General features: G+C 42.4%; 1 protein-coding gene across 3 annotated transcripts in view; it reads right to left on the reverse strand.

Moving 5' to 3' along the window:
- Positions 1-19456, reverse strand: part of TXLNG (taxilin gamma) — a 43355-nt gene that overhangs the window by 20519 nt on the left and 3380 nt on the right. The window contains exon 2 of one of the 3 annotated variants that reach the window (XM_075850416.1): positions 16391-16472. The exons of the other annotated variants lie outside the window; for them this stretch is intronic. The gene's annotated coding sequence lies outside the window, so the exon portion shown is untranslated. The remainder of the gene's footprint in view (positions 1-16390; positions 16473-19456) is intronic. 3 annotated transcript variants of the gene reach the window in all.

The raw sequence follows: 19456 nt of genomic DNA on the forward strand, positions 1-19456 counted from the left end.
TGTTCCGCGTATCTTCCAGGCATTGAACGACTTTGGGAGCTACTCAGGGTACAAAGTTAACACGTTAAAATGCCAGTTATTAGATTTGGGAACGCAGGACCCAGCATATAGGCGGTCCCTAGCCTCCCTGGATGTTGAGATGGCTAAGTCAAACATTACTTATCTGGGTATTAAAGTGGGTCGGGCACCCAACTCGCTGTATGATCTAAATTATCCCCCCCTTATACAAGATATCCAAGCAGATCTTCTGAGATGGCACAGTCTACCTCTATCACTGATGGGAAGGAGCTGTTTGGTCAAAATGTCAGGATTTGCGAAATTACTCTACCCGCTCCAGACTATCCCACTTCTGGTCAAGCACTCAGATATCAATACACTCAACTCATCATTTACCAAATTCATATGGGGGGGGGGAGAAACCAAGAATAGCGCTCACGAAACTCATGATGAGGAAGGCGGAAGGAGGGGTCAATTTCCCTAACATTCGGGGTTATAACCTGGCCTGCTTGAGTAGACATCTGCTAGATTGGAAACACAACACAGAGTTCCACTCCAATACTAGACTGGAGAGACAGCTAGCAAAACCTTGGGATCTCATGGCCCTGGTACACACAACGTTCACTTGTCTCCCAAAGATCGTCAAGAAATCATCTCTGTTACGAGATACCATCATTGCCTGGAAGGTATTGCGCAAACACTATAACCTCTCTTATCGCATTTCAAAACATATGCCCTTATGGCAGCACCCAGAGTTTGCAGCAGGAAGATCTAACAAGCTAATGTCAGAATGGAGGGAGAAAGGGGTAGCGACTCTGGGGGATATGTTCCACGCGCAGGATAAGAGGTGGTTAACCTTGCAGGAGCTCCAGAATAAATATGTTTTTGTTCGGCATCAGCACTTACAGTACTTACAAATAGTTAATCACTGTAAAACTAAACTAGCGGATGTAGCGGATGAGGTCCCCCCCAACCTGTTTGATTCATGGTTCACGGACAATCACAGACACTCCATTTCCCAATTATATAGTACACTCAGACCAACACTAGTGAAGATGTCCCCGGGGCAGGCCTTTGGGAGATGGGAAAAACTGTTTAATTTACCAGGCATTGAAAAGCATATTGAAAAAGGGCTGGTGGATTTCAGGGCACACGTGCACAACGAAAACTGGAGGGAAACTCATTTGAAGATCATTCACCAAGCAATATATGCATTTACCCTGGCCCCCTCCGCCTCACAACCAGATAGGAAAACGTCATGCCCTAGATGTAATATCTCAAAGACAGACATGTATCATGGCCTTTGGGCGTGTGCACATATTCAGCCATTCTGGGGGGAGATAACATCCTTATTGCAGCAGGTGGGCAGGTTCCATGGGAATTTAGGGCCAATGGAGGTCTTATTCCATATACAACATGATGGAGAATTAGAAGAGACAGAAACGACACATTTAGCTCCCATGGCCCATGCCACACTGATAGTGGCAAAGAGGTGCATACTCCAAAACTGGCTGGTAGCTGAAGTACCGACTCAGAACATGGTGGTCCAGGGGTTGAGGAAACTGTTTTATCTAGACCGCATTGGTATATTACAGAATAAAGACACGCAGAGCAAAAAATTCTTTGAGAAATGGAAGCTTTTCCTCACAAAATATTTCACCAGTGAAGAACGAAGGGACATCATAGATCCGTTTACGGGAACGTCATGGTACTTGATTGAAGATCTTAAGGGCACTTTAGGGGCACTGAAAATATCACGGGAGTAAAGCATATATATCCACTGGGATTTCTTTATTCTTGCGGACTAGCTGCCTGAGTTAGTGAACTGCTTCACGAAGCTCCAATTGTTATGTATGCTCCAATTTCTTATTTGTTCTGTGTATTGTTTAGTTATGTAAGTTAGGCAGATATGCAAAGTTATGTAACAATGTTTACAGGAATACCCGACATGTGGGGTTAAAGGAAGGGAAGGATAGAGGAGATAGAGGAGATGAAGGAGGGCTGATAGCCCATGGGGAATAACTTCCAAGATCAAACCTAGTTTGCTGGGAAGCATTCACTATCACATGTTCATTTATACATTTTTTTTAATGTTTATTATTATGGCAATGCATTACTGTATGATTTGTGTTTTTTTTGTGGTGAAAAAATTCAATAAAAATATGTTTAAAAAAAAAAAAAACAATGGAAAAATTGCGGTTTTCTGTTAATCCTGACATCTACTCCAAAAGGGTAACAATAAAAACTACAAGTCGTCCCGCAAAAAAAAAAAAAGCCCTCATACAACTGCATCAGCGGAACAATAAAAAAAAAAGTTCTGGCTCTTCAAATATGTAGACACAAAAACAAATAACTTACACAGTAAAAACTTTTTTTTAAAAAAGAAGTAGTAAAACATACAAAATCTATACAAATTTGGTATCTTTGCAATCGTAACAACCCGTTGAATAAAGTTAGTGTGTTATTTATACCACACGGTAAACTACGTAGATTTAGGATGCAAAAAAAAAGCGTGGCGAAATTTCAGGTTTTCTTCTATCCCCCCCCCCCCCAAAAAAAAGTTCATAAAAGTTAATGAATAAATGATATGTACCCCAAAATGGTGCTATTAAAAAGTACAACTCTTGGAATGAGACTATGGAAAAGCGTAAAAAATGGCTTGGTTATTAGGGCCCAGAATGCAAGCAAGGGGAAGGGGTTAATGTAATACATCTAGTAAGAGGTTTAGTGGCATATAATGCTTTTTCATTTTAACCCCTTCCCGACATCCGCCGTATATATACGGCGCTGTCGGGAGGTGCTTCCCGCAAAGCGCCGTATATGTACGGCGCAGTGATGGTGCGGGCTCAGAAGCAGAGCCGGCACCATCACCGCGGGGTGACAGCTGTATTATACAGCTGGCACCCTCCTGTAACTGCCAGGACCGGAACTATTCTCTGATCCGGCAGATTAACCCCTCAGATGCTGCGCTCAATAGAGGTTTTTCACCCGATCGGCAACCCAGTGATGCAATCGCTGGGTTGCTGTGGCAATCGGACGCCAGAAAATGGCGTCCGAGTCTGCCTTGTACGGGAGCCGATGAGGACCCACCTGCGGCGTGTCCTCATAGGCTTGCTGTCAGTGAATAACTGACAGCGCTAATACACTGCACTACGTATGTAGTGCAGTGTATTAGAGTAGCGATCAGGGCATCAGGCCCTCATGTCCCCTAGTGGGACAAGTAAAAAAAGTAAAAAAAAAAGTCAATAAAAATGTGGTAAAACAATAAAAACACACACATTTCAAATAAAAATAAAGCTAAACTGACTTTTTTCCCATAGTAAGTCTTTTATTATGGGAAAAACCGTAAAAATAAAAAACTACATAATTGGTATCGCCGCGTCCGTAACGACCCAAACTACAAAACTATTATGTAATTTATCCCGCACGGTGAACGCGGTAAAAAAAAACAAAACATGAAAAACAGCGCCAGAATCTTTGTTTTTAGGTCACATCTCCTTCTAAAAAATGCTATAAAAAGTGATCAAAGAGTCACATTTACTCCAAAATAGTACTAATAAAAACGACAATCCGTCCTGCAAAAAATAATCCCTGACACCGCTTTGTGCACGCAAAAATAAAAAAGTTATGGGTCTTAGAATATGGCGACACAGAAAACACATGATTTTATAAAAAAAGTGATTTTATTGTGCAAAAGCTGCAATACATAAAAAAAACAATATAAATTTGGTATCGCCGTAATCGTATCGACCCGCAGAATAAAGCTAACATGTAATTTAGGGCGCACTGTGGATGCCGATAAAAAAACCAATAAAAAACGATTCCAGAATTGCTTGTTTTTGGTAATTTCCTTGACCAAAAAATGAAATAAAAAGTGATCAAAAAGTCATATGTGTTCCAAAATGGTACCAATAAAATCTACAGCCCGTCTCGCAAAAAAACAAGCCCGTACACCGCTCAATCAACTGAAAAATAAAAAAGTTACGGCACTAGTAATGCGGTGATGAAAAACATCTCAATGTGCAGGCTGGAGGGGAACATTCCTTCAGTTTCAGGGCCCTAGTATTTAGGAACTAGGAAAGGGAAGGGACATGGCACATCTGCTGGAAGCGAGGGCGCCCGTATTATACCAGCGCAAAACTTTCCCAGTAATATTTCCCAAACTACGAAGGAGAAAAAGTCCCCAAAAGGTGCAGAGCGTTACACAAGAGGGATAAGAAAGAAAACCGTTTATCAGTGTGACACCGGCCTGCGCATAACGGATCGCTTCACAGCGTAACACACATCTATGGATAATTGTATTATTTACCCCATTATTATACCCTCTTATTATGCCCTGATGTACTCCGCACAGATTACATATGCCCCCACATTATTAACTGAAATACCAGCAAAACCCCAAACAGAACTATTACCAAGCAAAATCCATACTCAAAATGGCAGTCTTTCCCTTCTTAGCCCTACAGTGTGCCCAAACAGCTATTTATGGCCACAAGTAAGGCATTACCATACCCGGGAGAACCCGCTTAACAATTTATGGGGTAAGATTCTCTAGGGACACAACATATTGTGCGGTGAATAGGCAGATCAGTGGAAAAATTGCAATTTTCACTTTGCACCATCCACTGCGTATTCATTTCTGAAAAACACCTGTGGAGTCTAAATTCTCACTACACCCCTTGATAAATGCCTTTAGGGGTGTAGTTTCTAAAACGGGGTCACTTTTGTTTGGTACATCAGTGGTTTTGCAAATGCAACATGCTGTCCGCAAACCATTCCAGAAAAATCTACGCTCCAAAAGATAAATACCGCTCCTTTTCTTCTGAACGCTCCCATATACGTAAACAGCTGATTATAACCACATATGGGGTGTTACCGTACTCGGGAGAAATTACTTTACAAATGTTGGGGTGCTTTTTCTTCTCTATTCCTTGTAAAAATGAAAAATGTGTATCTAAAACTACATCTTGTTGGAAAAAAAAATTATTTTTCATTTTCATGGCTTAATTCTAATAAATTCAGCAAAAAACCTTTGGAATCAAAATTTTCACTATACCCCTAGATGATTCCTCAGGGGGTGCAGTTCCCAAAATGGAGTCACTTTTGGGGTGTTTCCACTGTACTAGTACTACAGGGGCTCAGCAAATATGACATGACACCCAGAAACCATTCCAAAATCCAAATGGTGCTAGTTCCATTCTGAGCCATACCGTGTGTCCAAACAGCCGTTTATGACCACATGTGGGGTATTGTTTTACTCGGGAGAAGTTGCTTTACAAATGTTGCAGTGCTTTTTCTCCTTCAGTCCTTGTGGAAATGAAAAAAAATACCTAAACCTACATTTTCTTTGAAAAAAATGTAGATTTCCATTTTTACGGCCTATTTACAATAAGTTCTGTAAAACACCTGTGGGGTCAAACTGCTCACTGTACCCCTAGATAATTTACTCATGGGGTGTAGTTTCCAAAATGGGGTCACTGGGGTTTCCACTGTTTTGTCCCCTCAGGGGCTTTGCAAATGTGACATGGCCTCCGCAAACCATTCCTGCTAAATTTGAGCTCCAAGAGCCAAATGGCGCTCTTTCACTTCTAAGCCCTGCCGTGTGTCCAAACAACCGTTTATTACCACATGTGGGGTATTGTTTTACTCAGGAGAAATTGCTCTACTTTAGTTCTCTTGGAAATGAAAAAAAAATTAGCTAAACCTACATTTTATTTGAAAAAATTTAGATTTTCATTTTCATGGCCTAGTTCCAAAAATTTTTGCAAAAAAACTGGCCGGTCAAAGTGCTTGCTACACCCCTAGATAAATTCCTCGAGGGGTGTAGTTTCCCAAATGGGGTCACTTTTGGGGGGTTTCCATTGTTTTAGTTCCACTAGACCTGTTCAAAGCTGACATGGTGTCTAAAATATATTCTAATAAAAAGGAGGCCCAAAATCCACCAGGTGCTCCTTTGCTTCTGAGGCCGGTGCTTCAGTCCAGTAGCACACCAGGGCCACATGTGGGGTATTTCCTAAAACTGCAGAACCTGGGCAATAAATATTGAGTTGCATTTCTTGGGTAAAACATTCTGTGGTACAAAAAAAATGGATTCAAAATGAATTTCTGGGAAAAAATAATGAACTTTGTAAATTTCACCTCTACTTTGCCTTAATTCCTGCGTAATGTCTAAAGGGTTAAGAAACTTTCTAAATGCTGTTTTGAATACTTTGAGGGGTGCAGTTTTTAAAATGGGGTTACTTATTGGGGGTTTCTAATATCTAAGGACCTCAAAGCCACTTCACAACTGAACTGGCCCCTGTAAAAATAGCATTTTGAAATTTTCTTAAATGTGAGAAATTGCTGCTAAAGTTCTAAGCCTTGTAACGTCCTAGAAAAATAAAATGATGATCAAAAAACGATGCCAATCTAAAGTAGACATATGGGGGATATTAGTTAGCAACATTTTTGTGTGGTATAACTGCCTGTCTTACAAGCAGATACATTTAAATTGAGAAAAATGCTAATTTTTGCAATTTTTCGCTAAATTTTGGTGTTTTTCACAATTAAATACTGAATGTATCGGGCAAATTTTGCCAGTAACATAAAGTCCAATGTGTCACGAGAAAACAATCTCAGAATCGCTTGGATAGGTAAAAGCATTCCGGAGTTATTACCACATAAAGTAAAACATGTCAGATTTGAAAAATGAGGCTCTGTCAGGAAGGTCAAAAGCGGCCAAAGAGGGAAGGGGTTAAGCATATTTGATCAATTATAAGGATTTCTACATTGAGCGCGATCTAAATAGTCCATATGTCTTTATAACAAGATTGTAGTGGTAAAAATCCTTCCAGTTTATCACCCACAGGCAGTAGCAATGCTGTAAATGGCAATTTATAAACCCTACATTTGCATATTTACCATTAATTTTAATTACCACAAATTTTATACTTCTCGGCTAAAAATAATCCTAAAAAATGCTTGGAGGAGTATATTTCCTATGCTGAAAAATATTTAGTACAGCCTCTGAGCACTAGTGTATGGCACGCCGGTGTGGAATACTTCATGCTAGGAGTGGTTGTAGTATGGAGAGTCTGTTGTGAGCACTCATTTTTGGAACGTTTCAGAGGCATCACTGCGCCCTCAGGGAACACAGTATGATCTGGAGATTAAAACCAGGCTTGTTTTGGAGGTATAGCTAGGGTAATAAGAGTATAGAAAAAATTACTAAAAACCTTTATTCATAGGGGGTGAAGAATGTCACCACAATAGCTATATCAATATCATCTGAAAACGTCTTTCTGCATTATACTATTTATCAAATTTTTTTCTCAATTAAGTTTTCTTTACAGCAAAATGGACACACAAGTGACGCAACGTGTGGCTTCACCCCCAATGCACTCAAGCGATTACAATCTGCCTCCCCATCCTCGTATAAAAGGTTGGACGAGCACATGAAACTTTTATACTTATATTGAAGGGGTTGCCTGGGTTATTAAGATTGATGGCCTATACTTCGGATATACAATGAAAATTATATTGGTGGGGCCCGATTGTCGGCACCCCCACTGATCAGCTGATTGAAGGGCCCGCGGCACTCTACGAGCCCTGCAGCCTCTTCATTGTTTACATAGTGCTCTCCATTCGTACTTGCACGCGCCGTTACTCTTGTAATGGCTGTGCAAGGTATTGCACCACTGTCCCATGCGGACAGTTGGACCCCCACCGATCTAATATTGATTGCCTATCCTAAGGATAGGATAATACATGGATAACCCCCTTTAAAGACTGACTTTTTAATTGTGATTCTGCCCCCAACCTGCTGATAAGTGCAAATAACTGTAAATGGATTTTCCAGGACAACTATGATCTGCAACTTATAACCACACCAAATACACCAGGTCTGGACACAGAATCAATATCCGATAACCAAAAAGTGCTTGTGAACAGCCTGCAACAATAGTGGAAGTGGTTTGAAGCCAAGTTTCTGTATTGGGAACGGTTTGCAAGTCCTAAATCCAAAGAAATAACGTTAACCACATGCTCCGTTATGAAGCAGAAGAATTATAAGCGAAACATCCTGCATGAACTGATGCCAAAAGCCCAAGGAGAGAAAGCAGAAGATATAGGAACGGAGCGCAAGGAGGCTGTACACAGTATATACTCAAGGTACACTACCAAGCACAATATAGAAAGTGGGTCAGTGCTGCTTTATTAATCATAGGTGAAGAGCGACAAATTATCATTCTGGCCTCGGAGACTGAGTAGTCTGGGAATTGGGGCTGGGTGATTAATTGAATTTATTCGATTCATTCGCCCTCAAAGGCACTCACGATTCTGTTTTTTAACAGAATCGTTTAAATAAATTCTTTAGTGGCGCTGTCACGCTGCGCGAGGAATCTCCGACCCCGCCGCCTCGTCACTGCCTGGTCCGCCCAGTCTGACAAGCTGCACTCCATTCTGTCCCGGCTTCCCCACGGAACTGCTGTTCTGTACTGAACAAAACGATACAGTACGGAATAGCAGCTCCACGGGGAGGCGGACACTCCTAGTATATAGCGATACCACCCCGATATAGATCGCACCCACCCCTTGCAGATCGCAGCACAAGCCACCCCTTGCAGATCGCAGCACAAGCCACCCCTTGCAGATCGCAGCACAAGCCACCCCTTGCAGATCGCAGCACAAACCCCCCTCCCTTGTAGATAACGCCACTGTAGCTCCCACTAGGAGCTGAATCCCCAGCCAAACCATCGGCAACCTCTGGCCGGGGACTCCGCTCCTAATGGCAGCTACAGTGGCACTATCTACAAGGAAGGGGGTGCGACCTACAAGGGGTGGGGCACGAACTACATGGGCATTGTGGCACTATTAGGGGGTGGAAATATGTGGTCACTGTGTCACTATATGTGGGCACTATCTACAGTGACATTGCGTCACTATCTACATGGGCACTGTGGTGTTTTCAGGAGATTGGGACAAAAAAAACCCTGACAAATGAAATTTATTTATTTATTTCAGAACAGGGTCCTGCTCAGACATTATAATGTAATCTCGCCCCAGAGTACCCGCTCTGCGCTATCTGCAACTTACACTGCTCTCGCCTGCAATGTCAGAGACCAGCTGAGGTGGTGACGGGCAGAGAGGGAAGTTCGTGCACGCAGTTAATTATGGATTATAGATTCTGTTAACCTGTTCCCTAATGGAGAACACAGAAGTTATAATCAATTAGATAAACATTTTTCCAATTGTACTTCTGATAAAAAAATAGAAGTATTTGCAAAGGTTAAAAGTTGTGATGTTACGTACAATAATTATAGCAATATATTAAAACCGGGAATAAAGCAGAACGGAGTCCTACAGATTGCAACATGTCCATGGAGCTGGGGAGCACACTAAGGCACTTACCTCAAACAGATCTGGACAGGAGCTATTTTTCTGGCTTTACCCAAGTCATATTCATTTTGCTCAATACTAAATTGTGACTACTAGACACGTTTAGAAGTACTGATAGCGCTGGTCACAAGCCTACAGGTCAGATAAAGGAGCCTTTACAGTTTGCTGGTTGCACAATCACCGATATTTAACGCTATTGGATTTTGTTTATTATTATAGAGAATATGTATTTGGCAACTACTTTAGACTATGTGGCTGATCTGTATTTATGCTAGTAATATTTATTGAGTGCCATGTTAGTAGATTTTTAATACATTTCATATTTGTTGTGCCACTTACACAACGCCTGGTTTACACATTAGTCTTTGATTCTGAGCGTTAGATCATGTACTTTTTTTTGGGTAAGTGTGAGCAAGGAGAATTGATGCCATATTGGTCACTGCTCATCTAGCCTCTGCCTTCCTCATTCTACGATCAGAACAAAAGGCAGCGATTCCCAACCAGGGTTCTACTTGTGATGAACAAAGCCCCTCAGGCTTGTGGTAAGGGGTTTTCCCTCATACCGAGGACCCGTGTACCTGTACAGAAGAATGTGGGTGGCACATGGGACTAGCTGTGTGGATAGCAGTACACATCCATATTTTATTTCATTGGGGGCGGGGGGGGGGGGATGTAGGGCTGGGCAATTAATCAAATTAATTTGATTAATTAGTTCACATGTACAGTGAAATTCCGGCTGACACACGGACCGTTTGTCACGGTCCAATCACGGTCGTGTGAATTCGACCTTAATGTCATTCATTTAAAACCCCACTGTGAGGCCGGAACTGCACAGGGTCCTGCTCAGACTTCAGATACTATAATGTAATCTCGCCCCACAGTACCCGCTCGGCACGATCTGCCTGGCCCTGCTGCAATTTACACTGCTCTCGCCTGCAATGTCGGAGACCGGCTGAGGTGGTGACGGGCAGAGAGGGACGTTAGTGCACGCAGCGCATCGATTATAGACTCTGCTTTCCTGTTCCCTGCCGGTGAACATGGAAAAATGTATATCTAATTGATAAGAATTTCTAACAGTACTTCTGATAAAGTATTTGCAGAGGTTAAAAGTTGTGAAGTTACATACAATTATTATAGTAATATATGTTAAAAAGTTATTTATATAAAGAAAATAATTTCTTAAATGATCTCTTGGTATTTTTTTTCAGTTTATTTAACAGTATTAAGAAAATAGAGATTCAAATCGAAAATCGGCCATAGGGTTGAAAAAATTCTAGATTGTATTTTTTGGCAAAAATCGCTTAGCCCTAGCGGAATATATCAAAGTTTGATGCCAGTTTTCAGGCATAAAAAGGTGTACATTTTGGTCCACACCATAGTTGCACTAAAACTCGCAACTTTTTACTTTTCACAACACTTTCTGACTGTGGGGAGAAAAGTACCAGGGTTTAGCCAAAGGAATAACCCTCCACCGGAACAGATTTACCACAATTTACGACAGAAACGGGCGTATATTATGACGCAAATCTACACCTGGCTCATAGCAGTCGTAGATTTGCATTTCTGTTGAGCAGATCGCCAAATTTATTAAGAGCACCCTTTAATAAATTTGGTACATTTTGCGCCGATATAAAATAGGGTACATGAACAAGCGCTATACTTTCACATATCTCACGCAATCCGTTATGGTCTCATTTTTTCTGCTGTGCTTAATGTACCAATACATAGAGCTCCTCATAGAGCTTCAGATCTACTGTTGTCATTTTTATTTGGTTATAAACAGGAGACATCTTGTATCGCTCCTTCTTAGATATTTCTTATATTTCTCAGCACATAGGTCAATATAATGTTTTGCACTGGATACAATTGACTACCCTTTCTGTGAATTGAACTATAAGACCTTGTTCATACTGAGTTTTTTGCAGGCGGAAAAATCTGCCTCAAAATTCCTTCAGGAATTAATGGGAGGCGCCGTTTTTTGGCACGGTTTCCACATCAAAAAAACTCAGTGTGAACAGGGCCTAAAAGTGTGTAATAGACTGATTCAATATGTGGTTATATATTGAGAATAGAAATTATTATTTTCTGAATAACATTCAGACATTAGATTCTAATTGTTCCTCCGTTGTTTGCTAAAATACATTATTTCGATATTTTTTTTGACAGTGTTTGAGAAAGGTCTGAAACGTCACATACATTGTCGGTGGATTGCAATACAAAATAAAATAAATTTCAAGTGGAAATATCATTTGAGTGCCGGGTCTTACCAAGTATTGATTACGGAGTGGAATCCCACGTGAGCACCTCATCCGAGTGCCGTGGTTTGATGGCATTATTATTCTGTCCTGTTTGTATGTTGCACAGAAGTGAATGGGAGTTTACAGAATAGGCCAATTAGCTATCACCTTCTAGAGGAAACGGATATATTATGTATATTCTAAGAAGGGGGTACACAATGAATATTCATCAGACGCCATATTGATAGATGAAATTCTAAAAAACACTGCTCACACCACATTTGCTGAATATGTTTGGCATATACGTCTAGAATACATCCAAACATACTGTAATGTCGCTACATTGTATACCATGTCCAGCCCTTTATATGCGTATACGTGATGTCCTGCCCTTTATATGTGTAAAATGTTCTTGATTTTTTTTTTCTAGTTTAATGTAAAGACAGTCCTGTTGTTACAGTAACAGTTATGAAGAAATAAGTGTTAAAGGAATATAATCAGCATAATTATTAAAATCTTGGGTGATGCTAAATGGAGAGTAAAAGCGGAGGAGTGTTAGTACAGAATACGCCTGAAAACCGGTTAGATAGTCCTCCCTAAATACACGGGTAATTTCATGCAGCTTCCACGGTTTTATCCACTGAAGACTTGCCACATTTGAACACCATTTAGGCCCCATGCACACAAACTTATTTTTGTGACTGCAATTCACCCGAAAACCTGCATAGAAATTCATGCACGCGACCATGTGCACGGCCCGCAGTTTGCAGGCGGCTCGCAGGTGACACACCACGGCTGGAATTACGGCCCCATTCACTTCTATTGACTGTGGTCACCTTCCCGTTTATTTATGAGAAGGTGTCGGGGGCCGTAGATAGCCTCTGCAAAAGATAGGACATGTCTTCTCTTTTGCTTTTTACGGGCCGTGCTCCCAAACTTTATATGGGAGCACAGGCTGAAAATGCGCGTGGTTGGCCGGACGTGCCCATAATCGCGGCCCGTGATTACGGGCACGGCCGTGTGCAGGGGGCCTTAGAAATTTATGGAATGTCCGATAGGTGGGGGTTCCACTTCTGGGATTATTCAGAGGTTGAGAGGCACCACTTCTCTCTGACATGGTAGATACATGTGAGCTGTCACAAAAGGCGTATCTTTCAACACCTAGAACAGTCCTCTGCATCAGAAGGATGCAGGTGTCTTTTAACAGCCATGTCTTTCTGAACCATTGAGACACGGACAAACCTGCACAAAACATCACGGGCTGCATGTGGCCCTCGGGCACAACTCGCGCACCCCTGGTCAAAATGCTGCAGATACAACAGAGTACCAATAACACCAGGAATGGGATTATATTACTAAAACTTGGCAGCAGGGTCAGAACTATATGACCGCCAAATAAAACTCCACTATGCACTGGCAATAGGCATTTTTCAGTTTGATTAAATTTTTTCTTATTAGTAATTGTGTTTTGTTTTTTTACACAGATTGCAATGTGTGCGTGCTGCACTACTATTAGGCAAGGATCTCTCACACAGTTTTCATGCAGTTTTCAGCTCAGCTTTTTGAGCCAAAGCCAGAAGTGGATCCAAAAAGGAAAATGGCTTTCATGACTTAGGGGGGGGGGGGGTTTACACTGGGCGATCATCGGGCAGACAAGCGTTTATATAACGTTCGTTGCCGATAATTTCCCTGTGTAAACAGGGGAACGATCAGCAGATGAACGAGCAAACGCTCGATCATCTGCTGATTGTATAGTTTTAAAAAAGTGAAATATTATCGTTGTCGGCAGCATATCAACCAGTGTAAACAAGGAAACACACTGCTGACATGATTACGTATGGGGACGAGCGATCAGAGTAACGAACGCTCGTCCCCATCCATAGCTCTGTGTGACCAAACGAGCGCCGATCAACGATGTCTCGATCGGCGTTCGCTGCACTGACCACTTATCGGATGCCTTTAGGCTTTCATGACTTTCCCATTTAGGTTTCTTCCATCAGAGGAAGAGATGACAAAGTCTAAACGGAAAGCATTGATTTCAAAGGTTATTCTTTTGTTTCAGTTAGATTCCGTTTGCCTCCGTTCGCTAGGTTTCAGTTTTTTTTCACGGAAGCAAAAGTGCTGCAGACTGCAATTTTGCTTCTGTGAAAAAAAAACATGGAAACCTAGCGAACGGAGGCAAACGGAACCCAACTGAAACCAAAAAAATATATAAAAATTACCATTGAATTCAATGGTAATTCAAACAGAAGCGATGATTTCTATTTGGATTTTCGGTGATCTCTTCCTCTGACGGAAGAGACGTAAACGGGAGACAACGGTAGTGTGAACTTATAAAGGGTTTTCAGGGACTTTGTTATTTTTCTAATAGATGATATGGACAAGTTTGCATCTCACCTATGCCATATCGTTTACATATAGTCACAGCGGGTAAAACAAACCAACCAGGTCGCCCCATCTCTGCAGCAATGTTGCAAGCATCAGGCTGTGTGACTAACAAGAGTAACAGTCTAGTCCAGGGGTCTCAAGCACGCGGCCCGCGGGACACAGAGCCGCTAGTATCGGCTCTGCTCCGAGACTCTGGAATTCCCTGACATCGCTGTCCACATATGAACAGCGATGTCTGGGGCTTCCCCAGAGCCGGAGTCCCGAGCAGAGCGCTGGTGTCGGCTCTGCTCCGGGACTCTGTGGAATTCCCTGACATCGCTGCCCATATATGGACAGTGTGTCAGGGTCTTCCCCAGAGCGGAGTCCCGGGCAGAGCGCTATTATCGGCTCTGCTCCGGGACTCTGGGGAAGCCTCTGACATCGCTGTCCATACATCGACAATGATGTCGGGGGCTTCCCCAGAGCAGGAGTCCCAGTGATGTCAGGAGCACAGCTGGAGTCCCAGGAAGAGCCTACTAGCGCTCTGCCTGGGACTCCAGCTCTGGGCAAGCCCCTAACATCACTGGGGCAGCCTCTACAGAGGGCACTGGGGCAGCCTCTACAGAGGGCACTGGGGCAGCCTCTACAGAGGGCACTGGGGCAGCCTCTACAGAGGGCACTGGGGCGTTATCTACAAGTGGGTGTGTGACAGTATCTGAAGTGGACACTGGCATTATCTAGGGGTGTGTTGCATTATCTACAGAGGGCACTGCGGCCTTATCTACAGAGGGCACTGCGGCCTTATCTACAGAGGGCACTGCGGCCTTATCTACAGAGGGCACTGCGGCCTTATCTACAGAGGGCACTGCGGCCTTATCTACAGAGGGCACTGCGGCCTTATCTACAGAGGGCACTGCGGCCTTATCTACAGAGGGCACTGCGGCCTTATCTACAGAGGGCACTGCGGCCTTATCTACAGAGGGCACTGCGGCAGCATCCACAGAGGGCACTGCGGCACTATCTAAAAAGGGGCTGCCCAATCTTGACATGTGTGCTAACTGAGCCGCCGGACTGCATTTAGCGACACTTAAACTGGAAAGCTGGATTGTTGAAATAAGCACGTGGAGAAATATCTCAAATTTTAAACCTAGCGCTATTATTATAGTAATGTAGTATTATTATTCTAGTAATATACTGTTATAGTAGTTCAAATAACTAATTGATTAACAATAATTTTGTATAGTATCAAATTTGAAAGTAATGCGGCCCATCAACTTCCCATTTTTGCTATATGCGGCCCACTTACCTGGCCGAGTTTGAGACCCCTGGTCTAGTCCATGCTTTACAGACATGTCTGGAGCCTGCCATATACAGAGACTGCCTGCAAAAGGTTATTAAAAAAAAACACAACATTGGACAAACCTATTCTGTGAACATACAGGTCAATTTCAAGCTGCAGAAACCTCTGCTCCCATGATAATGTTACCACTTCACAGTAACTTGGCATGAATATCCTCGTATGCATACAGCAAAACTGCAATTCTTTCCAGGATGGATATAAAAAAAAAAAAAAACATTGACACTAGGGAACAAAGCGGAATAGGTTTGCCCTTGGAAGTACCAACAGATTGGCGTGAGCAGTAAATACCACGTAATCTTCAATAGCCAGATGGTACAACAAATTTGAATAATCTGAGGTAATCCAACTAGTGGAGGACTTTAGTTAGGTCATCCCTTCAACAACTATTCCCAAAAAGATTATCGCAAACATGAAATATGTTACATGCCACAGACAACAGGCAGTGTTGTTGAAAATAAACAATTAGCGGTAAAAATAATGACGTACATAAGGCCTTGCTCACATCTGGAAGTTTCCAAAGTCCTTCCCATCCATATACATAAAAATGGCTACTGTCCACGCCATACAAGTAAGAGTTCATAAACGTGTGACAGTGTAAGAGCTGGGGAGCGATTACACTGTCCGTAGCAGAGACACGCCCCCTTGCCAGTTCGGCAGACAATACAAGACTGATCTCTTGCAAGAGATGAGCGCGTGCGCGCTCTCCACTCCATGGCTCTGTCTGTAGCAGAGACACGCCCCCTTGCCTGTTCGGGTGAAAAGACTGCAATCGCGCACACACTCTCATGCTGTGGCACTGTCCATATCTGATTGGACAGTCACAGCCATAGTAACACACCCCCTTGCCAGTACACGCCCGGTTGACTGTTCAGGGGGTTATTTAAATATTGGGCGCCAAATATAAAAGCACCGATATCTAAATAATGGAGGAAGGTAGAAAAAAAAAAAATGTAAAGTGCCCCAGGGTTTGTGCAGCCCTGCCCATTACATGCTGTACACGTATGGGGTAGGTGAAACATGGGACTCCACGTCAGCTATTATTTCCTGCTGGTACCTCTGAAGAAGTGGTGCCCACGACAGTAAGGATCCATTAAGACGATGCAGTTGGTGTGGTTGAAATGGCATCGATGTGGCTGCTGTAAAAAAAACACTATCACAAATCTCTAAAAAGTGATCTTTATTTATAACAATTTTTAAACGCATGAAAACTGGTTGGCCTGGGGCTACGCACGGACTTATAACCGCACGATAGTTGTGATAGCTACTATCGTCCAACAGTCACTGTTCATAAGGAGGAAATCATGTGAAACTTGTATGTACAGTGTCCGGAAAGTATTCACCCCCTTGGTGTTTTTCTGCAAAATAACCAGTAATTAAAATGGATTGTACCATTTGATTTACACAACATGTCTACCACTTTGAAGGTGCAAAATATTTGTTTTTACTATGAAAAAAACAGAGAAATACAATGTGTCTAAGTATTCACCCCCTGAAAGTCAAAACTTTGTGGCGCCACCATTACAGATGTATGTCTCTTGCGGTATGTCTATTAGCTTACCACATCTAGACACTGGATATGTGCCCATTCTTCCAGGCAAAACTGCTCCAACTCCTTCACGTTCGGTTACGTTGAGGAACAGCAGTCTACAAGTCACGTCACGGATTCTCTATTGGCTTGACGTCTGGTCTTTCACAGGGACATTTCAAGACATATAAAGGTTTCCCCTTAAACCACTTCAGTGTAGCTTCAGCAGAATGTTTAGCGTCATTGTGAAGGTGAATCTCCATCCTAGTCTCAGATCTCTGGCAGACTGAAAAAGGTTTGGTGCAAGAATTTCTCTGTAATTACTGCCATCCAGCTTTCCTTCAATCCTGACCATTGATCCAGTTCCGGCCGATAAAAAGCAACTCAACACCATGGTTCTCTGTAGGAATGACTTCTGTGGGAAGTGTTGAGTTTGCACCACACGAAGAGTTTCCCATGATGGCCAAAAAGTGAATTTTTAGTCTCGTCTGTCTAGAGAACCTTCTACCATGTGTTTGGAGAGTCTGCCACATGCGGTTTTTTTTTTTTTTTGCATAACCCTACCCTACTTCTCCACAACTTTTTCTCTCACCTGTTTGGAGAGCTCCTTGGCCTTCATGTTGTTTGCTTAGTGGGGGTTTCAGAACAGATCTATAAATAATGACATCATGTGACAGATCATGACACGGACAGGGGGATCTTAAGTAATTACGTGACTTCTGAAGGCCATTGGTGTGACCAGATCTTGAATACATATGTACTCACAACTCCGTTTTTATTTGCTTTTTTAGACATGGTATTCTTTTTTCATTTCACTTTTACAATTTTGACTTTTTTTTAGGTCCATTAGCTAAAATCAAATAGAAAATCCATTTTAATTCCAGATTGTAATGCAACAAAACAGGAAAAACACCAAGGGGTGAATCCTTTCGCAAGGCTCTGTATATAACTAGAAAAAGACATGGGCTGTATATAGCACCTGCACTATTAAGATGCCGCTAAAACTACCTGTACTAGAAAGGTCCAACTGCTGACAAAAACATTACCATGAAAACAAAAAAAAATACGCCAAACAGCTCTAGTGACTGAAGGGTATTTAAAATGGGCTGTCTGAGATCAGGACAAAGGATCTGCTTTTTTTTCTCCAGAAACAGCGCACTTTTGTCATTTGGTATGTTTAGAGGCGGACATTTTTCAGAACTACATGGAATACACCCTTTATGGGCACACAATTTTTAAGGTAAAGGGCCATTTTACCCCAAACAACGCACGGCCATTAACAGGCTATTTGATAGTTGTGCCGGCGCGGTTGTTAGCCGCATCGTGGCTGGGTGTGTCGCTCCATGTGGCTTTACCCTTAGAATGCTACTGATGGAGTATTTCAGGTGTTTCAATTCTCTGCAGCCTGGCCTACCATTGAAGCATTTTAAGACTGGGTTTACATACAAAGTGAATTTACCCAATAATGTTTATATAGTGTACTATTATCTGTGGTAGAGGGCTTGTTGTTATGGTAGATACATGACCTCATCATATACAAAAACACGCATCCTCATAATATATTAACCTCAGAAACTATGATGTGTGATCACTGTGCTTTTACACCAGCCAACACTCAGCCGATGCAGTGAGCGCCAATCAACTAGACATCGTTGATCGACGCTCGTTTGCTCCTGTCACACGAAGCTATGGATGGGGTCAAGCGGTCGTTACTCCGATATCTCGTCCACATACGTTATAATGTCGGCAGCGCGTTTCCTTGTTTACACAGGGAGATGTGCTGCCGACAACGATATTTAACTTTTTTTAAATGATACGACCAGCAGATGATCGAGTTTGCTCGTTCCTCTGCTGATTGTTCCCCGGTTTATACAGGGCAATTATCGGCAATGAGCGTTCTATGAATGCTCGTCTGCCCGATAATCGTCCTGTGTAAAACCCCCTCTAGTCTCCTAGGTTGCAGACCATGGCACGTCATCCGCATATTCACAGCTCGTAAGGACTTTTCTAAGTCCTCTGGTCCCATTATCACAATTTGAAGGAGCCAGGAAATGGCACCAAGATTAACCCATTATTCAATGTAACAAATAAGTTTACCTTTAGCGAATCTTCACTTAAATACTAGGGAATTCCATATAAAGCAGCTACGCTTCATAATAGATGTCTATCTGAATCCCACTCTATAAAGTGTACGAATCCTGTAATAGAACAGGGCAGCGGCAAGTACCTATGGTCACCCTTCACAAGTCATCCTTTACAGCAGTGTGTACTCTGGCTATAGTGCTGCAAACATTGACCCACACTTATTAAAAGTGGCAAAATGGTTAATAAATACGTCCCCCACTGGAAAATACACCATTTTGGAGTAAAACGCACCAAAAACAAAAGTGCTAATATATTGATAAGTGTGGGCCATAGTGTCAATAAACGACCTGTGCCTGATAATAGACTGCGCATTTCCGCTACTCGGCTCCTTTTCAGGAGGCCGCATTACAGCAGGGAAGTAATGCGGAATTACAAATTCCCCACTGCTTCCCTGTCAGCACACCGGTTGTGCAGGCAGTGCCTATTCTGCTGACAGACAAATGGTGAGGA

Source organism: Rhinoderma darwinii, chromosome 2 (assembly GCF_050947455.1).
Source record: "Rhinoderma darwinii isolate aRhiDar2 chromosome 2, aRhiDar2.hap1, whole genome shotgun sequence".
NCBI lineage: Eukaryota > Metazoa > Chordata > Amphibia > Anura > Rhinodermatidae > Rhinoderma > Rhinoderma darwinii.